This window comes from Haemaphysalis longicornis, unplaced genomic scaffold (genome assembly GCF_048455015.1).
Source record: "Haemaphysalis longicornis isolate Haplotype H1 unplaced genomic scaffold, Haemaphysalis longicornis Haplotype H1 scaffold_12, whole genome shotgun sequence".
Taxonomy (NCBI): domain Eukaryota; kingdom Metazoa; phylum Arthropoda; class Arachnida; order Ixodida; family Ixodidae; genus Haemaphysalis; species Haemaphysalis longicornis.
In genome coordinates this window covers 68,310,427-68,334,877 of record NW_027526225.1, presented here as the reverse complement: position 1 = coordinate 68,334,877, position 24,451 = coordinate 68,310,427, and the positions used below count along the sequence as shown (strand labels likewise).

Genomic DNA, 24,451 nt, shown 5'->3' with positions numbered 1-24,451 from the left:
TTTACCAAAAAGAAACATGTTGCATATGGTCGCTCTCGCAAAAATGGATGCGTGACGGCCTGCCCATGCAGTTGTCTGTGCGCGCATTTCTTCTACTTTTTCCCTCCAGTACATGGTGTTCTCGCGGTATTTGTCGAAAGGAACCCCCAAATACTTTGTGGGCGTTGATGACCACAATACGTTATCATAAACGCGGGGCGTCTCGTGCCACTCACCATGCCAGATTCCATTACATTTGTCCAGGTTCACACTGCTGCCGGTTACTTCGCAGAATTCTTTTGTCAAAGATAAGGTGTTTGTTACGCTTAACTGGTCAATACAAAATACGGCCACATCATCTGCATACGCGAGCACTTTGACCTCGGTTGCTTCTAAAACAAACCCATTGATTCTGCTACTTTGAATTATCTTTCTGCATAGTGGTTCCAAGTAAAGCGCAAACAGTAACGGTGACATTGGGCATCCTTGACGAACTGAAGCATTAATGTTTATTCTTTCAGTTAGTTCTTTCTTTATTATTACATTGGTCGAGCAGTTTTTGTATGCCATCTTTATTCCCTCAAATACCACCGACCCAACTTTAACGTGTTCTAAAACTGCAAATAAGATGTCATGAGATACCCTGTCGAAGGCCTTTTCCAAGTCAATTTGTAACATGGCCACGTTTTTGTGTTCGGCATCACAGCACTCCAGAACGCTCCGTGCGACGTGTATGTTAGTGCATATGCTTCTCCCTTTGATGCCACATGTCTGGTGTGGTCCGACCAAATTCTTCATGACAGACTGTAGCCGTTTCGCTAACACCTTCATAAATACTATACTTTGTAATCGATGTTTGTTAAAGTGATGGGTCGGTAACCTGTCACTTTGCTTAACTTCTCTGCCTCTTCACTTTTCGGTATAAGTACCGTGTATCCGTTGCTGAAAGACGGTGGCAGACATCCTTTCAGGTAACTTTCAGCGTAAACCGTGTGCAACAAAGTAGTTACTTCTGACTTAAACATTTTGAAAAAAGCGGCATTTAGTCCGTCAGGTCCAGGTGATTTTCCAGAGTTTAGTTTATCAATTGCTTCTTCAATTTCTTGTCTACTAATTGGGTATTCCAAACTCTGTGTTTCGTCATTGTCAAGAGCTGGTAGCAGTTTTAGAAACTCCGTTTCATATCCATTTCTTGTCGGCATTTTACGGCTGAAAAGCGTTGTGTAATATTCTGTGAAGGCCTTTTTTATATCGCTTTGTGCCATCTTCATCATCCCACCATACTCTATCTGCCTTATCTCGTGCTTGCGCGCGTAACTTTTTTCGTCAGCCAGTGCCCTCTTAGTTGGCTGCTCCCCAACGAGCAGCCTCTCGACACGAGCCCTGATAGCAGCTCCTTTGTATTTTTCAACTTCAAGCTTTTCGATCTTGGCTTTTATGTTCCGAATATCTTCACTAAAATACCCTGGTGTTCTTGTTTCCTCTTTAGTTAGTTCCATTAATAGGCTGCGTAAATCTTCTCCTCTTTTTTTTCCAGATAGTGAAGCTTACCGGCCCGTTCAATCGCCATCATCTTTACGTCTTGTTTGAACCGTTCCGATGCTTCGCCGGCACTCTGGCAATTCCTGTCGTAGTTTTCGTACAGCCTTTTTCTAACACTTTCCACAAAAACACTATCCTCCAAAAGTTTTGTGTTGATTTTCCACAAATCCCAGTTGAATTCAGCTTTTCTCTTGACTTTTGCCCCCAGAGATATGGAAACAAGACAGTGGTCACTGAAAGCCTGTGGCTCTACTTGGTAATTGTAAGACTCTGAAACCAGTTCTGAGGACACGTAGATACGGTCCAAACGAGCGTGGCTAAATCCTTGGAAGTGGGTGAACTTAACATCATCTTGAGCAGTCACAAAAGTGGTTACGTCATGTAAACTGTTTTCGGATAACTTGGTTTCCAAGAAATGTGCACTAGGGTCCGCAGGGGCATTCTTATTGGAACGGTCATAATTACTGAAGACACAGTTGAAATCACCCATGGCAATTAGGCTCCTATCACAGACAAAGAACTTCGTTAGTTCTTCAAAAAACTTCATACGTGGCTTAGGTTTCGTTGGCGCGTACACACAGACAGTTCTGAATCCTTTTTTCCCAAACATGTAATCCGCAACAACGTAGCGCCCAGAAACACATGAAAAAACACTTTGCACTTCAATGCCTACTGAGTTCCTCAGAAACAGACAACATCCTGCTGAATTTCCCACTGCGTGACTCACGCACACGAAGTAACGATCACGGAAGGTTTCAACCATGCTGTCAGTCCCACTCTCGCTGTCAATTTTAGTCTCCTGGACTGCAAGTAAATCAAGGTCGCTTTCTAGCAAAAGCCTTCTGACTTGGTACTGCCGACGTCTTGACGCCATACCTCTAATATTTAGAGTGGCCGCGCGTAGTCGTGTAGAAAGCAAAGCCATTGTCTGCATTTAGTAGGATGACAGCATGGTTCATACCGATATCAAAACAATATCCCAAATCATTCCGTATGCAGCACTTACTTCGGTGGTTTGCTGCCGCGTACTGGCGACGACGAAGAGGAGCGCCGTTCTTGAGTCAGGACACGCCCCCCACGTCCCACCACCAACCACTTCTTTTCTGTCTCCCGAAGTTTTCGCTCAATGTCCGCCTCCGACATCGCCGGTCCGTCCTTGCGGCGTCGCTTTGGCGGCGCCTCTGTTAATTCCTTGGGTTGGGCACTGTCTGCCGGAGTGCCGTTCTCAGCGCTCTTTTCTTCGTCGTGTTTAAAAGGTTGCGGGTCCTCGCCTTGGTGCGTCACTGTCGACTCCACGGCGGCCTTCGCTTTCGGTAGTTTTTCCTTATTTGATTCCACGCTGGGGTCACCGTGGTTTCCACCTTGAACCCGAGTCGCCTCGTAGTCGCTCGTTGGTGCTGTCTTCGTCGCCTCCTCTGCGTCCATGTATTCTTCTGTACTTTCTTCAGCATTAGCGGCCTTCACCGCCACGCTGGCGTAGCTCCTCACGCAGTCCTGGCGCAAGTGCCCGAAAGCATGGCACTGCAGGCATCGCGGCGTCCGGCAATCCCGCCGAATGTGGCCGCTCCGCCGGCACCTGAGACACACTGGTGCCCGTCCAGGCACAACCACCAGCACGGGCTCTCCCTCCACTTTGAACAGATGAGGAAGTGCTTCCGGCGTGATGTTTTCACTCAGCGTCACCCGGACGACCCGAGTCGTAGAAAGCGCCTTGCCGAAACCTGTTGACGAACTCCAGCCTTCCTGCCGTACTTCCTGAATGTCGCCGAATTCACTGAACGCCCGACGAAGGGCCTCGTTTGGCATGAAGAACGGTACCCAATGGACTTTGAAAGTAACTTCTTGCTTCGTCGGGTTTACGACGGCGCAGGAACGCCCCTTCACTTGTAGGCTTCCTTTGGCGAGCAGTCGTTCCTTGTCTTCCTCCGTCCGTACACTGACAAGCCAAACGTGGCCCATCTGATAAGAGCCGATACCGGTGACATCCTTCAACAGCCCCAAAGTTTCAAGCGGGCTCCGAAAATCTTCGACGCGGTACGGCCGGGCGGCTAGGTCGCAGTGCAGAACCACGCAAAGTTTCATTCCTTCGCCGGAAGGAAAAGCCGGCAACAAAAAACGATACCCGGGAGGAAGTGCCGATAACGACTCAACCCGGCCAGCATCGGCCGTTACGCCACCTAGCTGAGAGCTAGCCATCCTGCGACCGCTCCGCTCGGAAGCCGGAAGCCGAATACCGACCAAGCCACGGACGCGACAAAGCCACGGACGCGACGGACGCAAGCCAACGGACGCGACAAAGCCACGGACGCAAGCCACGGACGCGACGGTGATATCAGTGTTACTGACGCGCCTTATATCTTTAACGCATTCAAACTACGTCGTCAGCGGCGTGCGTTGGCGACTCAGCGGCGTTATAGCGGCTTGATAACTGCGTGGTGTACACGTGATACTACAAACGCGATGGAAGAGATGGAAGAGAAGGCGGCGAGGCGGTGGGCTGCGGGGGCCGAGCGCAAGCGCCGCAAGCGGGCCGACAACCGTGCATTCGCACTTTCACATTCTCCCCCTCGGGGAAATGCGGGGGAATTTTTTAAATATAGAGGAGCACTGCGGACGCCGCCGCCGCCGCCGCCGGCGGTGGATGGTTTGGGGTCGCTTATAAAGTGCATTCGCACTTAAAAAAAAACGGGCACACCTTAGCACGCGTCTCGTGAGCAGCGCCCAGCGTCGTCCTAACTAGCGCGTAGGCTTGCGCCCCTCGAAAGAAGAAGAAGAAGAAGGAGAATAAGAAGAAGAAGAAGAAGAAATTTGTCAAGCGCATGCGTTTGCATACGAACTGTCTACTAGTTCCATCTCGGCTGTCGCCAATGAAATCGATGGCGAACTGATACAGTTTTTCTTTTTGAATGGCATACGCTTCCCGTGTCTCGCGGGTGATCGTGTCTGTAGATTTAAAGAGAACCGTGGTGTGTTCGAATTGCGCAGAGCACTCATGTCTCACGCAGTGGGCAGTCAAGTGCCCTGGTGCTGAGACTTGTTTGCACATATTTTTATGTTCTCTGAGTCGTTCTTTAACACAGCGCCCAGTTTGGCCTATGAAAGACTTCCCGCACTACATAGGTACCCTACAGACAATCCCGGAGCAGCATCCGACAAACTTGCTCGTGTGCTTAACGCCGCATCCTGTTTGTTTAGCATCCCTGGTTTTCTTGATAAACAAGTAGGATGTGGCGTTAACACACGAGCAAGCAATGGAGTAACATCATCTGAGAATTCGCTTGGAGACTTTCGCCATAAACAGGCCAAGGTGAAATTTAAATTTCCGTACAGGCATAGCAGGGTTTCCAACCACAATAAAACTAGAAAGCGTGGTAATCAACCGCACTTACAGAAGCGTCGCAAAAATTAAAAATGACATAATTAAAAGTTGCTAAAATGTTCGTGCAGGGCTTTTGCCAAATTTCCATTGAAAATGCTTTCTGGCAATTCGTTCCAGTCGTCTACCGTGTGCGGAAAGTATGAAAACTTAAAAGTATTTCCTTGGGCAAACTGTGGGTATAAACTATGGCTATGTGTCTGTCGTGTTTTCCTCGTGGCTAACAGACTAAAAGAATGGTGTTGGTGATAATACAGTCTTACACTTAATTAGATATTCTAGAAAGTCTAAGCGGGCAATTTGGCGTCTCATCTGTAGCGGTTGAATTGAATTTTGTTCAGTGCCATGATACATGGCTGAGAATAAGTTATCTTATATTTATTATAAATAAAACGAACAGCCCTCCCCTACACCTTCTCCAATTGGTTAATATTTTTGTTTGTGTACGGGTCCCGAACAACCGCTGCATACTTCAGTTTAGGCCTAATTATGGAATTGTATGCTGAAATCTTAACCTTACTAGGTGCACCTCGAAGCTTATGACGTAAAATACAGTGTTTTTATAGTGCTGAAGAAGTTACATGCCGAACGTGGTCATTCCAATCTAATTTAGAGTTCCATACAATACCCAAGTATTAAACTTACTAACCTCCTTGCTTAGGGCGTTTTCACTATTATACCTAAAAATTAGGGGGTTTCATTTTTTTTAAACGTAAAAAAATTATTTTTGTAGTGCTAACTTTCATGCCCTAATTGTCGCACCAAGAGGAAATGTCACAAAAAGCCTTATCTAGCCGATGTTGGTCGGAAGCAGACACACTTCCGTATAAATCATGATATCATCCGTGAACATTCCAATATTCACAGTATCACCAACCGCGGAGAATAAATCATTAACATGCAACAAAACAAGCAGGGGTCCCAGCACACTTCCCTAGGGGACACCTGATGTGACGCTTATAGAAGAGGAACAAGTGCCATCGATATCTGCAAGTTGCGTACGATCTTTTAAACAAGAATTAACCTTATTTACGAGTGTTATTGAAATTCCTGGTGCTTTCAGTTTGAAGAGAAGGCTGCCGTGAGCCACCCTGTGGGATGCTTTGCTTAAATTAAAAAACTCCCACCTCCCCTCGCGGGAACCCCTGTGTAGATGCGACGCATAGGCGGAGCGGCGAAGGGACCGCGTTTTATAGCGCGCATAACGTTGAGGGGACTGCGTAAGCCGGTCCCAGTCGATGACGGCGTTGACGTACTTGTAAAGCGGCGTGGACTCTAGGTGTTTGAGCCCAGCGTGGACATTGCTTCGCCGGAGAACGTACACCGGTTATATGCGCAGCGCGCCCGAAGGAGAGGAAACTGCGGAAGAGAGAGTACTGCCACGGCCGCTCGATGGAAACTAGGTCCCATCGAGCGGCCGTGGTACTGCACATGCGCCGGCCCCAGCGCGTCTGCCGCGGCTATGACGCAACGTGCCGCGGCTATGACGCAACACAATCCAATACAATCCACTTTAATCCAATCCAATCCAAGCCAAGCCAATCCAATCCAATGCCCCTCGCGAGAGAGTGTTCGCTATCGGAGAGGAGAGGGGGGTGAGCGGCGGAGAGCGCAGCTGGCGCGGCGAGGAGAATGGGGGAGGGGTGGACAACGCCGACGACAACGACGACGACGCCGGAGGGACAAGGCGAGTGAATCAGATGCTCTGCATCTAAAACAAAATATTTATTTGCCTGGACTGATCTAAGACTGAACAAAAATTGTGAACGGTGGTAACCAACTGCGTAACTGTAGAAAATCCCTTTCTAAACCATGCCGGAAGGGACTGAATGTTTTATTTTTCCTAGTACATTAAGGATATGGTTAGCTACAATATGTTCCATGATCCTGCAACAACAGCATGTCAAGGAAATTGGTCGGTAGTTGTCAACATGCAAGCAGTTACCATTTTTAAAAACAGGAACAACTCTAGCCATAATATTTAACATCCATAATATCTAAAGCCTCATGAGCATGCAAGCATGGTCATTCCGTGGATGAGCACTTTCATGCTGTGGTCGGGACTGTGAACTCCACGAACTCTTTGGGGGGGGGGGGGGGGCGGAACTCTGCGGCTCCGGTGGAATTGTTTATGACTTGAGTTTGTGGTAAGGAGATATGGAAAGGGGTCAAGTATTTTGAAACTTTTTCTTGCGAACAGTTGGAGTGCTATTTGTGCGGCAGTAAGATCGGACTGCACGGAGAAACTGATCTTGTGACTGGTGTGGGCGGCTGGGTGTGCAGAATTTTGTGCTTCCTTTGCAAACCTTTTGTGGGGAAGAGAGTTCGTACGTGGGGGGGAGGACTGATTGTAACTGCGATCTGTTGTTAGAGGGGACGTTGCTTAGACATCGTGTTCTCTAGAATTGGTGTGTTTCATGGACAGTGAGAGGAAATATCTGAGAGGGGGCAGGGATTTTTTCGGTGGAGGAGAGATGGGTGGGGCGGTGGTGTTTCGGGGTGCTTTTTATGGATGTGGTATGAGGCACCAGACTTGCTTTCGCTGTTGAGTGGGGTGTGTTCCGGTTTTGGGTAGTGCTCTTCTCCATCGAACGAAGCAGGACCCTCCTTTTTTGGTTGCATATTGACTTTTCTTCTAAAAGGCTTTGGAGCTCCGGCTTCCTGTTTATTTATTTTTCGTTGGTATTACCCGGCTATAGCTTAGCTGGTGAAGGTTTGTTCCCGTTTTTTATTTTTTTTTGTTTTTTTTTTATTTTTAGGGAACATTTATTTCTTAATATTAGTGCTACTTGTTGGTGCTGCATAAAGCCTTTTCATCTGCTCAGCGAAGTAGCGACAACGATTGATTTGCCGACGGACGCTGGTATTGGCTCCGGTGAGGGGGTTTCGTTTCCGCCCTGCGTTTCCTGTTCCTGTCCGCCATGAACGATCAAGCTGGGCTCCGAAGGGGAAGCGGATATCGTTTTTTGTGTGCGCCAGTCGTAGTCGCCGGCGGTTTGTCGGCACTGTTCAGGTGGATATGTCATTTCGATTACGGTCCTTTTCATCACAGTGCATGAAACTTACGAGATGACTGGCCGTTGTGTATTTCATTGCGCGGCACAGTCGAGTAAAGGCGAGGCTTTGTTTGCTGCGCCTCTCGGCAAGCTGCGGCCCGAACACAGAGAAGCTTGGAGGGGTAATATAAGAATAAAAGACTTGAATCTAACTAAATGGGACAAACTATGCCAACTGAATTCATATCTTACTCCAAGAGCCAACTGCTGCTGCACGGCCGCAACAAAGCTCGTGCGCGTGTTTGCATGCGAAAGCCGTGTTTACTGCGACCGCCTTGTTATTGTGCGCAAAACCTGGTATTTTGAGTGCGTCAGGCAAGCTTGCGTTAGTGCGGATTATCCTACGCACTGAGATCTCTACAGGTGAACTTTTGCAACTTTTCTGCTGAGGAAAGTTCAACGAGCAACGGCGAAAACTTATACAATGATCGCCGAACATCTTTTTCTTGCTTAAATTTCTGCTGCTATAACATGGAATGTTCGCGGGCCTGTTCAGACATATCTGAGGAATATGTCTGTGTGCTGCTTTGCGGCCTTGTTTTTTTTGTCGCCGTCAATCGCTCAGAACCGTCAGGTGAAAGGCATAAACGACAATATGCCTTGGACTCGGCACAGTTTGTTGGATGTCACTTCACTTTATATCCATAAAAAACTTCGAAATCAAAATGGGAGGTCTTCCATAGGTTTTCAATCTTGTAGGCAACATTAATTATTTGTAAACAAAGTACATGACTTCTGAAAAACAACATATTCTAGTGCATCTTTGTGCGCACAGAGATTGACAGCTACGGTACCATGCCTGGCATGTCGTGCCCGACGTTCGCTTCTGAAGATCTTTAGTGTTAGGCAATTTTCAATGGTAATTTGTGTTGAAGATAGAACCCGTTGGTTGTGTTAGGCTCCATTATTTGCACATTACTTGATAATTAGCTAAATGTGCCACATTGACCAAACTTACTCGCTAATGAAAAGTTAAATTACAAGCCGTCTGCATAAAAATATATTTTCCCGGCAAGACGGTTTCACTATCATTTAAAAAAAAAACACAATGTCAGACGATTGCAAATGTCAGCACGTGCGGTGCATCAGTAAATCACGCAGAAAAATATGATGTACGCGGAACACTGGCAATGTTAGAAATAAACATGAGCAATAACACAAGCGCGCATTTTAGGCAACAGCTATATAATACTATACAGAAAAGTAGGTAAAATGTGTGTTCGAATTATATTTAGCTGTATTCTTTATCAGATGGCAGGTAAATAATCTGACAGAAGAATAATATATATGAACAGACAGCATTGCTTTTTTTTTAGGCTAGATTTCATGTAGTCATCCCGAACATAACATCGTTGTGGGCGCATACACGCAAGATGAGCAAGACTTGAATTGGCAATAGTTTTGGGAGTAGACCTTCATAAAATAAATCCCGAACTGTGCGGGCCTTTATGTTGCGAAACTTGTATTTGTCGGGAGAAGCTTACTACACTTTCCCATTTTTACAAATGAGAAACTCGTGCCCGTATATATTTGCAGCACTGTTATTTTTCACATCGATGCACTACACATTCTAATAGATGAACTGTTCCTAACTTTTAAATGGTGCACTGGACGGCAGCAATAACTACAACCATAAAGAGTCCCTAACCTGCAATTTTTTTCGAAAGGCTCACTCAAAAGAAACGGGGTCCGCGATGTGTAAAACGAAATTCGATGATCGCGCTTTACCCACGGGTAATAAATAGGCATCACTCAGTTTCTGTCTAAACAGGAGACTTAGAACACATTCGGGGCATCAAAACCGCCGTGATTTGAATGTAATGCCCTCAAGCTCGAATCTGAGTCACCACCCAAGTGCTGTCGCCCCGTGACGGTACGCGAACGTTCAAGGTGAAAGCACTAACAATGGTGAGTCAGCATGCGTATATTTAACGCTTGATTCCTTTCTTGATGTTGTGGCTCAACTTATTAGAGTTTGCGTTGTCTTCTACAATGCATAACTGATTAAAAAACCTCGTGCTATTGCAATGACTCATCGCGCAGCGCGGCCTACGTGCGGAACGTACGCGCAGCTGCGGCGGGTTAGGAAGATCATGGCGAACAGCGCTAGCAGACGACGCGGGGGGGAGCAGGAAAGCGGTGGAGACGAGGAACTTGTCGCCCCTTGGTTAAAAGCCGATGAAAGGACTTCCTTGCTGTATTTTTAAAGATATCCATTGGCCCAGTAACAGGAGTTCATGAATCTGCTGTTTTGAAGTATAATGTACTCCCCCTCATTCTTGGAGAGTCCTGTTCGTTGCCACACAAGCAAGCTTCATCTTCGAGCCACCGAAACCAACGCAGTTGCGGCGTACAGCCATGAATGTCACTAATAGGGCAAACGAAAAGCTTGTCCCAAGATTGGCAAATGCTGTAATTCCAGCTAGGTCAGTCTTTTTTCCTCAAGCCAGCCCCCGTGCCAACGGCGGCCTGCAACATAACCTGTTGCCTTTGCCAGAGCAGCCACCATCGCAAGCGTTAGCAGCCCAAACGTTTCCCTCAAGTACTGCCCCTTTCGCATCAGCCTCCGTCTCATCCGACGCGGTGTTCATGCGCATCATCCTGATATTCCATTGTAACGCATTGGCAGCCAGCCCACTCTGAGCCAGCACGCAGTTATAAAAGGGATATTGTCCGAACAGAAAGCTGCTTTTGCGCGCCATAACGACGATCTTGACGATGTCACTGATACGAAGCAGCGCGCTACCGCGTTGCTGTATATTCCGAGCCCATTCCGGTACTACGCACACGGCAAGCAGTTCCTGGAAACTCAGTGCTCAAGCGAAGCATGGCTTTTAAGGAAGAATGTACGGAGCTACAAACGATCAAAACCATTATCCGTGCGTTGCTGCTAGCTGCCACGCCACTGCTAACTCTACCTCAGCTTCTGTGCCAATTCAAAAAGGGCGAAAACCAGGAGCTTTAATTCAAACAGCAGAACTTCGGCAACCGCCTGCTCTTTCGTTTCAGCCTTCGAGATACGTACGCTTGACCCGGGTGTGTGATGAAACTGCGTTTTATGCCACACAAACTCTTTTCAAACGCCAGAAAAAGTGGAAGCCGTTTGTAAGCCACCCTCCAACTACATGGAAATTCGCCAAAGGCACAAAAAAGTCCAACATTACCAGAACCAGCCACCGTCTCCCCAACAGACACCGGCTCCATCGCAGCTACCACCCAATTCGTAGCCATCTTCGGAACCATGACAGACCAACAAGAACTCGTGGCAGTGTATGGCTGACCACCTTGGTGAGTGACATCGATGTGCTTCAGCTGGAGGAAGCCCATGCCCGACAGTTTGGAAGCAGCATCGACAATACAGCGTTTCGCCACAAGACGAGAAACGACTTTCTGCTTAGCATGCGCGTTAGTATTGTGGGTCACATGAAGCTAGACTGTGGTCATGAGACTGCTTGCCAATTTGAGAGATTGTCACCAACATTCTGTGCAATGACAACTGGCGCGGCTTTCACGACCTTCAAGCCCAGGGCAAAGGCCCTTACCACACTTCAGTATTCATATAACTGCCAGAGGAAGGAAGCAGCACAGTGTCGACTCACCTCTGCAGCGCAGCCACAACCTCAACGGCCAAATGCACTTATTGGCTGCCTAGCCACCTATATCCCTTTGTGCTTGGGTTAAGCGTGCGGCAGTGTTTCCCAGCATGTGTAAGAGTGGGGACCGTTGTGGACAACATGTGGACATCTTTGACCACCAGACCTGTACAATCAGACTGGGGTGGGTTATGAGCGCCCACATGTGCCGTAATCGTTGGCTTATCGCTAGCGTCACCTCCAGTGTCATTACTGCGACGCAGCTCTAGGCTATAATGGGACGCGCTCCCTTGTTTGTGTCTCTTTTGTGCCCACCTCCGGGGTGGTCAGTCGTGCTGTATAATGGTCAAATAAGCGCTTTCCTTTCAATAAGACCGATTCGCCTCGCCACGCCACCTGCACGCCCAAGCCTTAACGCCCAGCCCTCATATCACCGAAAGGGTCGAGGGCTGAGAAGGCATCGACATATGACGTATTTTTTCAAAATGAGCCCGATTGAGAAACCGAAACAAAGTCTCATGAAACTACCTTACAAGACAAACTCGGCAGCTTTCCCATAAAAAAAGATGTGGCAAGAAAATAGTTGAGATAAAACCCTGAAATTGTGTACTCATATCGTAGCTCGGATCGAAAATGAGCCAGATGCTTTTGTTTCACGGACCAAAATAAGCCAAATCCATTTGGCCAATGTGGGGTTTCCGTTTGGGTTCACTGTTCAGACTATGCCATAGGCATTTTCGGGTTTTTTATTGCTTTTCAATGTAGACTTATTACGAATTCAGACGAAAATTAGGATTATTTCGGCGGAATATCTGCCCCCAGATGTCGACGACGAAAGGAACAGACGAAATGAACAAATGGAACGGAGAAATTTCAAATAACGATTTCATGTTGTCTCACCTGTCTCTGCGAAATAACTATGGTTGTAATGATATTTTACTGCCATATTTACCAGTTTAGTACTCCATTAAATAGCCACTGTTTACAAGCGCTGGCAAATTTCGCTCCTCCTCTAAGAGTACGAACCAATTCATTAAGGTTAGGAAGAAGACATGAAAAACCTTCTTGTGAAGCGCTTTGGAAATTCACGGCAAAGCAATGACGAGCTTGCGTACTTCGTGAGTGCATTCAGGCATGGCCAAGAAAATTGTCCTAGGGAAGAATTCGAAACAAGCTCCTAATAATGCCAAGAGGACTCACCTGCTCTATATGTATAGTTAAACTGCTCTCGAAGCCTTATTGCATATTTTAATGTCTTTTCCACGAAGACGAAATTTCACCATGCTTGACTGATTTTAAATAATGTTTTCATAAGAATGCCGCATTAACGTGAGTGTTTCAATTCAATATGAGCCAAATTCAAACTGATCACCCAATATTGCTCAAATTTCTGACATAATTTTTTTATTACTTGTGGCCATAAACTCCGCCTAGCTGACACGTAAATTTTATTATGGGATAGCTTTGAAAGCGCTGCATTTGGGCCTGGTAACAAAACTTCTGCAGGTTTCTGAAATTCGGGTTAGGTGGGTCTGGCAAATTTCGAAAAAAATGCCTCAAATGAACATAAAGTTCAAAGCATCGAAGGCAAACCAGCCTGAATCCGAAAGAAAGGCGGAAGGTGAAACGATTGGCTACGTGAAATTTCCTTTGCTGCAAGTGTCAGCGAAAGGTGACCCTAGTTTGCCGCTCCGGAAGAGTAACACCCGCTCCCTTCCCACGTTCCTGCACTATGGCTTTGCCTCTACCCCTCGCTACTTCCACTATGAATTTAATACAGGATTGCCCAATTCAATTTTCAGTGTTCGCACTGCTCGCGCACATTCTGTTGGTGTGCGTGATTTTATCTCGCTTGTTTTCCACACCATTTTTGAATTGTTATTTAGAGATGGTAGAATTTTTTTCCAAATGCCTAACGCGAAAGTTTTGATTTGTCTGTCTATGTATGTATGTATGTATGTATGTATGTATGTATGTATGTATGTATGTATGTATGTATGCATGCATATGTATGTATGTATGTATGTATGTATGTATGCATATGTATGTATGTATGTATGTATAGAAGTCAGTCGCTTCAACCGACCGGCCAAAAGCTTAAACGCTTCGTCCAGACAGGGTATATATGGGCAAGATTATTACAAACTACTAAAACTACTGAAATGGGTCACAGATATTCACTTTACGTAGTGCCAAGGAAATTACCCAATGCTTATGGCAAGATTTTAGCACATAACCAACAGAAGCACAAAACCAACAGAACAACTGGTAGGAAAGGCACGCTAGGTAAAGATACTAAAGCACAGGTCAGGAAATAGAAGTATCTGCTATATTGATAAACGGATGTCAGGCCCATCTGAAAATGCACAAGGAGCTTTTTAGGAATGAAAAAGAAATGAACGCCTCTATCATAAGGCACCGAGCCCCATCGGAATACAACAATTGTGGAGCGATTAGAGGAATTATAAATAGGGTAATGTACCGGTTCTCACTTTTCCACGCCCAGTAATGTGTATCAAATGAAAGATTCAATTAGGGCTAGAACTTAGCCAAAGGGCTATAGGTCGATGGCCATTGAGACCCCAAAGTAAAACATATAACGACGCAGTGGAGGAAGGCATGGGATGGGGCTTGTTTTAAGTAAACGAAGAAGAACGGAGAGCAATGTATGTTTTATAGCGGCTTGCGGGCATTGATGTCCAGAGATTGCTGACCAAAGCGTTGTGGTATCTTTACATAACACGCGGGGAGGCACAGTGCAGAAGCAGAACCAGAACCCTCAAAACAAAGTATATGATACCTGGACGCGCTGAGGAAATAATCATGAGAATAAACAAATGAAAAAAATGAAGGCAACAAGCTGGAGGAAAGGTTGCAGGGAAACAATCCTTAGATACTTACAGAAACGGGAAGTGGGAGATCACGATGGCAAAAGTGTTTCGATAATAGTAAAGGGTGTGTATTGCTTTTTAAGGGCCGGTCGGGTTGGTTGTCAAGAAAAAAGCATATTTGGCGAGCAGGAACACGAGGAATTGTGTGCTGTTTGGGGAAGGGAACCGGACACCATGCGTCATATTGAAACAACGGGAAAAGTATCGAACTGCACCTCAGTGTCCTCGGCTTTATAATTAAAAGCCCTCGGCCAAAAGGTTAATGCAAACTGTTAATCCGAAAGCAGCAGAGATTGTTAAAAGCAGGTTACAATGTTGTTGGAAAAAAAAATGCCGAGAAATCGCCAGGATGGCGTCTCAACAAACACAGACTAGCAATTACGTACCACAGAGGGTACAATTTTTTGTTCCAATGTTACGGTAAAGAACGTGTACAGTGGTGTTACAGGGTCGCTGTGAAATATCACAGCAGACGCCGTTAATCATTAGCTCGGAAAAGTTAAAATTGCATTGCAAAAAATCGCCATTGCATTATTCATTGCCCGAGCAAAAGGGCACATTTTGCCTAAATTGTTCCGCAGGCCTCACTTGTGCGGAATAATGTGGATTTCTATAAGGTATTCAATAGTTCATTTGCAAGGATGCAAACAATAACGCTATGAATTTTCTCGCTGGCAGCACCCAGTAATTCAGTGACGGACAGGCAAGCCAGAATTTTAGCGTTTAGGTTGCACAACGGTCATCCTTAATACAAAGTAAAGAATTCCTACCCGAACAACAACGCGGGCACGTGAATGTCCAAATAGACAGAGCGGACAGAGAAGGATTTAAAAAAATAAATTGCCCGTGTCTGCTTTCTTCTCTGCGAATCCTGTGGAATGGCGATAATCTATTGCCGCCCCTGCAACGTAACACATTGCCCTCCTCTCTTCACCACCGCCCCTCAGGCATGTCCCTCCTCTCTCACTCCTCCCACGGGAAATGTGATAGTAATTTTTTTCAATTCTATGCAATTTTCCCGAGCTATCACTGATCACGTGCCATCTGGTGGAAGCGCGCGCACTGCTTTTCTCTTTTCAGAGTGATGTATTGTTTTTGCAATGTTAAAGTGTGTCCAACGTACAAGAACTCAAAGCTTTCTATGCCTAACAAGCGCCGTATGTTGTAACGCCAAAACTCACTACAGAAAGGCCAACGTAACACAATGAGTTAAAACAAAGAGGTCATGACGACGACGACGACGACGATGATGATGGTAATGATTGGGACAAAGCGCGAAGCGGCACACGCAAAATCCGTCCAATGACGACGATCGTTGACGCCCAAACCATTCTTTCTTGCTGAGAGAAGGGTGTGCAGGGGGAAGCCTGAGCCGGGCTAGCCTGCAGTATTGCGTAACCTCCTGGAATGATGTCAAGGGGATGGCCGTCTTTAGCCAACTCACTCGCGGCGCTCAGCTGCTTAGGCCTCGAGCAGTCTCGTGGGCAAAGACATTGCCACGGAGAGAAGTGTGAGCTGGTGTCCAGACAACCGATAACCTTTTTATTGGAGGGTTCCTGCTCAAGATCTTCATTGCGGTGTGTGTGATGAGGCCTTGGAGGTATACCTCCTACACGCTGACTGAGAATCCGTGATGAATACTTCCGCAGGTGTTTGCGTTATGGCCAGTGCTATAGCCACCTCTTCGGCCTACAGCGTCGTTGCTTTCTGAGAGTGAGGTTCGTGACGTGGCCGTCTATTTTTGTTACGGTCGCCACCGTGACTCCGCGTCTTGCATAATCTGCGGCGTCGATGTAATAAACTTTTTAGTTGGAGGCATATTTTTTCTCGAGGGCTCTAACTCGCGCCTCTCTCCGTTACTCGTGGAACTGCGGGTGCAGGTTTCTTGGCAAGGGGGCCATTGTGATGTCTCGGCGTGGTTCGCCAGAGATATTTTCCGTGAATTCTAGAGGGCGATCATGGATGTTCATGCCCAGTCTCAGTAGAAGGGCCCTGCCGACATCTGTCCTTGCTAACCGGTAGCGCTGACTGAGAAGGTAGCCCTAAATCAGCTCGTCCACAGTTTTGTGAAGCCCAAGCTTGAGGAGACAGTCTTTCGAGCTGTAGGATTTCAAACCCAGCGCCTGTTTGTACACCTTTTACAAGAGCGTATCCAATCATGTTCTTCGCAGTCTTCGTTATTAAAGCATGGGGAGTCACATAGGTGAACCTTGAGACGACAGATGGCTGGACAAGTCGAAGTGAGTCAGCCTCCTTCATGCATCTTCGTTTGAACGTGATCCTACGAAGCATGTGAGCAATCTGTCTGCTCGTGCGTTCCACTTTCCTTACCATCGTGGTGTTTGCACAATATGCTTGGAAAATCATGCCTAGAATTTCGATTTGCGGAGACAGGGTGATGGTGGCACCATCCAGCTTGATTTGCATGGAAGGTGCATCGGCTCGCCTACCGCCTTTACTGCGCACTAGGAGCAATTTCGATTTTTCTGGGGCGCACGAGAGTCCACAATTCTCGGCATACTTGTTCACCGTTTCAGCCGCCATTTGGATGCGGTCCTGCATCTCCCCGACCGAGCCCACACCCGTCCACAACGTATATCGTCGGAGTAAAGACCATGGTGTAAGTCGGGGATTGACGCCAGTTGTTCACGCAGGCCGATAAGGGCAATATTGAGAAGGAGGGGGGACAAGACCGCTCATTGAGGCGTGCCGTGTCCGCCGGTGCGAATGGGTCTTGTTTGAAAGTCTCCGATTTTGAGGGTGGCTTGGCGTCCGAACACTCTTGACTATATATTCTTCTTTAAGAATTGCTTCCTGTTTTGGCCAAGGGTTGAGCCGAATGACAAAAAGACAGAGAAACAGAGGGACCAAATATTTGTGTTTCGGTTACCGACGAAAGAACCCACCGTCTTTAAACAACAGCTACAAGCCCTGTTGCTTACCACCAGGGTGGGGAATGCTGCATAAGCTCAAAAGAGTAGAGACACCAAATTCAGAATCCTAAAAATAATTTCATTGCCTTCAGTAATTAGTGAAGATGCCTTCTCGACATTTTGAAGCTAGCCTCTGCCATAAAATGTCTAATATTTAATTGGTCTTGCCGTGAGCTACCTGACATTGCCAACACTAGTCAAATCGCAAGCAGCCTCATGAAAAAAGTTCCGCGCTTCGGGACTGGCCGGGTATAGATGATATCGTTTATCCCTTTTAAGAACCGCACACGCTCTCCCATTCTGTTGTTATTGGTTGTCTTGTTTCACCAAGCGGGTTTGCCAAAAGCATCACAAGCTTTCGCAAACTTGCAAACTACTAACGGCAGGTTTTGAAAAACCAAAAGAAGGCCAGCATCATAAATAGAAACGCCCTAAATGTGCCGCAATTAAACATTAGGCTGAATAAATACCGCATAAATACACAAATTTGCAAAATACGTTTTCAAACGTTCCACGGCCTGGTCGCTGCCAGAAGCTTGGGCGGGCCAATGCAGACCCGGTTCTACTACAGCAGACGATACGAAACACATGTGTAACGTCAAGGGTTCTTTATTGGGGTCACAACCTGCAGGTCCGTGGCCACCATCATAATATCATTCCAACACGTAATATCATCACGTAATATCATCACGTAATACCATCACGTAATATCATCCCGTGGTGGCGCGGAACGCGCATCTGAGGTGAAGGCGCACCATCAGTGAGTGGAATGACCTAGCCACCCCGAATGTGCTCTCATAAAGCGGTGTATTACTGTTGAATTGTGCGCACTTGCATCGCCCACCCTGCTTGCACCTACTGTAAGCGGTGTGTGATAAATAAATAATAAATAAATCCATTGCGCGAGGTGGTATTTGTAGGCGAAATCGTGTTTCAGCTTTTACTACCCCCGCAATTTGCGGTGCTTTTGCACGGTCTCGGAAAGTCCAATAAACAGGGTTCTAAAGAAGTCGGAAAGGCCCAATAAAAAATAAATATTAGTTTGAACTTTCAAGCATGCTGCACCAGCGTGTTTCTTTCCTAATTGCTCTTCCAGGAATAAAATATATGATTTTATGTGACAGAGATAACACAATAGCCAAAGCGAACAAAATAAAATCATAAAGGTATAATTTCACTTCGACAATGTTTAGTTACCATTGGTTTTTTTATGGTAGACAGGTACTTACTGGTAGTACGGTGTGGTATTTCATGGAGCGCCAGGTAAAAGGCGCACTTTTCGTAGTCCGAGTAAAGCTGTTGGTATCTTTTATCTCCATCTTCACCTGAAAAGAAAGATGTTACCGCTCAGAGACTATTCCGGCAACAAAACTGGGTATACCTTAACAAATACGAATTGGAGAAAACAAGAAGGTATTAACGTTTGTACACAGTCGTGCTCTCTTGAAACATACAGATTTATTGGAGGTAACGGTAATGAGTGTTCATAATTTGCTGATCCATAGGGTTTATTGTGAACGAGTAATATCTGTTTCCTTAGGCTGAAAGGGAACAGATTGTAACATTTCCACTCTCTAGCACTCTTCTTGGATATAATCAGTCGCAGAAAATCGAAGCTTGCGGCAACAAACATTGCGGCCAAAACTCCGTATTGGGTTATGGTCCTATAGAGCGTACTATTCCTTATTGAATTCATTCTTCGCGCTTGCTTGTCATTCTCGTTCTATTATACTGCATCGCAGAGCTTCAGATGAAAGAAAATACACAGTAAATATTTCGTAATCACAAGACGTGCGAAGCTACAAGAAGAAGGTGTGTCGGTTGTGTAGCCTGGGCCACGTAACAGCGGCGCTGATGCGATTAAAAACCACGACACCAGTCTGGCACCACTGGAGCCGACATTGGCAGACAAAGTATGTGCGCTTTACTTGCGCTTCGATCGCGCTCCGTCCCACTCTGGCAGTGGCGGTTGCGGTGACCAGTCCACGCATCTAATTCTCGCGCTGTGCAATCCAGGTTGGTTCCACGAAATCCGAGGTTCAGAGGTGTCTTTATTGTTTACTTACGCCGCAGCTACTGCCCAGATCACTGTTTTGCCTTACTTGCTCCGTACTGAATGATGCCGACGAATGTAGAGCTCGCAAAAAAAATTGGCTTGCTCGAGGGTCTACTCATGGGGAACCTAGATGCATTAGTGCTTGAACTAAAAACAAAAGTCAAAGAAAAGCTTAGTGATCAAGGGCTTGGTGAGCAGGCCTCCTTGGCTGAAAGTGTTCAGCATATGAGCGACCTCTTTGATGAGATGAAGGCGAAACAGGTCGAGCTCAATTCCACGAACAAAGCACTTATACTGCGCAACAACGAACTAGAAAATAAAGTTGCCGACCTAGAACAGTACTCCCGGAGCAACAATGTAGAGATTAGAGGTGTTCCCTCTACCAAGGGAGAGGACTGTGCTGCCATTGTTCAGCTGATAGGCGAGGTCTCTGAGTGTCCTGTTGCGTGCTCCGACCTAAACACCGTGCACCGCGTTCCCGCGAAATCTGGTGACAGAAATATTGGTGCTCGCTTTCTTTGTCGCGACAAAAAGAACGATTTCTGGTGCAAGGCCAGGAAAGCTCGCCTGTGTGCCAACCAGATTGGTTTTCCGGAAAATTTAAATACGCCAGTGTTTATAAATGAGCATCTCACCGCTGACAACAAGAGGCTATTCGCCAAAGCACTTGCTCTCAAAAAGCAAAAGGGCTGGCAGTTTTCAGACTGTCAAACAATTAACCAAGGTGTCCCGCAGGGTTCTATTCTCGGTCCGTTATTGTTTAATTTGTATATCAATGAGTTACCCAACTGTTTACACCGCTACAAGTGTCTTTTGTATGCTGACGATACCAAAATACATTATCAGACACATCTATAGTATCCCTAATTGATACAATAAACGCTGCTTTAACGGATGTGACTGAGTGGTGCTGCAGCAATATTTTAATTATTATTTCTACTTGATCTTTAGACTCAGCCAGAAACTGTTGGGTATGTTTTAAGAATTAAAACTTGGCTCTAATCGTATCGTATCATGCGACTGCGTCCAATTGCTCGGTATTATTGTTGGCACTAACCTTAAGTTCACTTCTCACGTCGATCATATCACAAAAATGGCAATTGGCATCCGGGCATTGCTGAAGGCACGACCGTACTTTCCAACCAAGGCTTTGTTATCACTTTACTTCGCTTTCATGCACAGTCATATCGAACTATAGAATCACTGCTTGGGGCAACACATATCACACCCACCTATCATCCATTCAGCACATTCAAAATCAAGCCATCCGTATCATTACTAGCAGCCCCCACCACTCACGTGCTTCACCTCTACTTCGCGAAAATTCAGTTTTATCTGTCACAGCATTGTTCGATTATAACTTAGGTATCTTTGTTTTTCAAACTGCTCAAAAACCAATTATGTTTTGAATTTCTTGACGTGGGTACTTTAGTGAATCATAACAATAATAGATTTGCCTTAAATAACAACTTGATGTTATCTAAGCTAAAAACTAATTATGGCCAGCAAACATTTCACTTTGCCGCCATTCATCTCTGGAACCGCCTAGCACTTATCGTTAAGTCTTGACATTCTATCGCACCTTTAAAAAATCTCTAAAAAATCTTCTTCTAACCTAATATGTCTCCGAATTTCTTGGTTTTGCTGGTTTGACTTTCGTCATTTGCTTGCGCAGTAGTTTTTTGTGTGCTTTAGTAAACCGTTAGTGTTTATTTGTGTAAAATAATAATCTGCTTTTTGATTGCCTTTTTTATGTGAATAGCTTAATATTTTCGTAAACTTTATATAAAAACCATGCAATACATGTTATGCTTATTTGTTTCCTTCACATCTTTTATTGTACTTGTTTTCGCTTCCGCTGCTGCTTCTGTAACCTTTTTGGTGTATTCATCATCGAGGGTCCCTGTACAGTCGCTGACTTCGGGACCCTCGTCTGTAAAATTTTTTTGTAACCGTTCTCTTTTGATGAATGCATAAACTTCAACTTCAACTTAAAAAAGCGCATCAGGATTGCGAGGTTCGTGAGGCTTACCTCATCTATAGGTTTAAGTCAGCGTCGTTTGGCATCAATAAAAGTTATGGAAAATTAACGTGTCTTTCCTCCGATTAAACTTTCCGGTGCATTTCTAAAGATAGTGTTATGCCTGTTCATTTATTTCCCTCGATAATATTCTCCCATTAGTTGGCGACCCCAAGTAGACGGTTATAGTTTCGTGCTAGCACCGCGTTTTTTAGCGGAGTGGCTTCACTAAAACCGAATTTGACCAGCAAGTCTGGACATTATGTTCTGTGTAGAAGGCTGTGGTACCATTGTTAGCTTTGACACTCTCACCTTGTAATGAATTTGTGCACGCGAGCATGTGTGATTGCTTTCCTCTCCCCTTTCTTTGTTGTATTGCTGTTTTCTAATATTTGTTGCTGACCGCCTCGGCGTTCCCTGAACTGGTACCTTGTGCTAACTAAGTGTGTACCGCCCGTTGCGCGTCATGCGCGTGCACCTGCCTTCTGTTATCTTTTTTTCATGACTTGTTTGACCCTGTCTTTTTCTTTTCTCCCCTTTATTTTTCCCTGCTTTTTTCTGCTCTTTGTAGAAGAATGTGCACTCATTTCCTGTCTCAACTGCCTGACTTGCTGCTTTTGGGCACGACCCTTCACTACCACCCACAGAAGCCAACTATACTACTTTCATGTTTCAATCACCTGACCCTGATTCTTAGAACGAGTGTGTATGGTCAGATGTTCGCCATTTGCGTGCATGGGCATTTTTTTGGACCCCTCTCTTGCCCCCAGTTTCCACGGGGACTGAAAATACCCATTACTTTGTTAATTTCTTTTTCTTCGTACTTTTTTCTCATGTTTGTACCAGGCGACTGTGATTTTTTTGTTATCTTTTTTTACACCCATGCCAAATGCGTGCAAGGGCTATCTTGTTTTCACTTCTCTCTTTTCCCCTATTGCCAAGGAGGAAAGGGTAATTACCTTTTTAAAGTTTTTTTCCTGTTCTGTTTCTCGTTTTTTGTAGTTGCTTTCTCATGTTCCTGCCGCGTGACTGTGATTTTTTCTCGATGTCAAATACGTGCATGAGCTTATCTGGTTTTGGACCCCTCTTTCACCCCTGTGGCTACATGTGAAAGGGGGAATTACCTTGCTAAATGTTTCTTTTCTTTTCGTTTTTTTCTCTCTAGTTTGGCTCTTTTTTTCTCGTGTTCGTACCGCGTGACTGTGGGTTCTTGTTATCTTTTTTCCCTCTTCCACTTCTCTCATTCTTTTGCTGCCCACCAACAATGATCCCGTTGTACAAACTCTCCCTTCCCTTACCCTGCCCTCGCCCTTGTTACATTTTCTGTATATATATATAACCCTGAAACCAACTTATTCTCTACTCTGAAGAAAGGAAGTCCTCTTCCTGAAATGTCAGTAAACGGTTATTTATTTTTATTTTTTAATCTGTTTCTCTCGTGTGTCTCTGTCTCTACTTACCGTATATATATATATATATATATATATGTAGCAGAACAGAGAGATACGGGACGAGGGACTCGGTAAAGATACATATCAAGGTTGCAGTCGTCATTGCCAGTGCTATTCGGCTTTTTTCGAAATATATAATAGGGCCGAATGACGTGTGCTTGTCACGTTTCTTTGATTCATTGATAAATAAGCGAAAATATAAGTCGAGAAAAAATCCGCCGTTTTCCGGGAGCGGGACTCGAACCCACATCTCCGCATAACCGGTGCGGTGCGTTAACCAATTACGCTATCCCCACAGCGGCTTCTCTCTCGACTTTAAAGCGGGGGTTTATATTTACAAGAGCTCTGAGGCCGGTCAACTAGCGCCGCCCCTCGACTACCGCGGGAGACGTAGAACGTCTTCTTTCCCAGCGGCCGCCACGTAGAACGTGGTCGGAGGTCGGGGTTAGCAATTGGCATATCCGAACTGCTGGAGCCAGTGCCTCGTAATGCATGTAGCAGAACAGAGAGATACGGGACGAGGGACTCGGTAAAGATACATATCAAGGTTGCAGTCGTCATTGCCAGTGCTATTCGGCTTTTTTCGAAATATATAATAGGGCCGAATGACGTGTGCTTGTCACGTTTCTTTGATTCATTGATAAATAAGCGAAAATATAAGTCGAGAAAAAATCCGCCGTTTTCCGGGAGCGGGACTCGAACCCACATCTCCGCATAACCGGTGCGGTGCGTTAACCAATTACGCTATCCCCACAGCGGCTTCTCTCTCGACTTTAAAGCGGGGGTTTATATTTACAAGAGCTCTGAGGCCGGTCAACTAGCGCCGCCCCTCGACTACCGCGGGAGACGTAGAACGTCTTCTTTCCCAGCGGCCGCCACGTAGAACGTGGTCGGAGGTCGGGGTTAGCAATTGGCATATCCGAACTGCTGGAGCCAGTGCCTCGTAATGCATGTAGCAGAACAGAGAGATACGGGACGAGAGATATGCCAATTGCTAACCGCGACCTCCGACCAAGTTCTACGTGGCGGCCGCTGGGAAAGAGGACGTTCTACGTCTCCCGCGGTAGTCGAGGGGCGGCGCTAGTTGACCGGCCTCAGAGCTCTTGTAAATATAAACCCCCGCTTTAAAGTCGAGAGAGAAGCCGCTGTGGGGATAGCGTAATTGGTTAACGCACCGCACCGGTTATGCGGAGATGTGGGTTCGAGTCCCGCTCCCGGAAAACGGCGGATTTTTTCTCGACTTATATTTTCGCTTATTTATCAATGAATCAAAGAAACGTGACAAGCACACGTCATTCGGCCCTATTATATATTTCGAAAAAAGCCGAATAGCACTGGCAATGACGACTGCAACCTTGATATGTATCTTTACCGAGTCCCTCGTCCCGTATCTCTCTGTTCTGCTACATGCATTACGAGGCACTGGCTCCAGCAGTTCGGATATGCCAATTGCTAACCCCGACCTCCGACCACGTTCTACGTGGCGGCCGCTGGGAAAGAAGACGTTCTACGTCTCCCGCGGTAGTCGAGGGGCGGCGCTAGTTGACCGGCCTC

At 46.0% G+C, this 24,451-nt stretch overlaps 1 long non-coding RNA gene across 1 annotated transcript in view; it reads right to left on the bottom strand.

Moving 5' to 3' along the window:
* Positions 1-24,451, bottom strand: part of LOC144162007 (uncharacterized) — a 92,898-nt gene that overhangs the window by 6,550 nt on the left and 61,897 nt on the right. Inside the window, exon 4 of the long non-coding RNA XR_013320561.1 lies at positions 18,600-18,695. This is a non-coding gene — a long non-coding RNA (uncharacterized LOC144162007). The remainder of the gene's footprint in view (positions 1-18,599; positions 18,696-24,451) is intronic.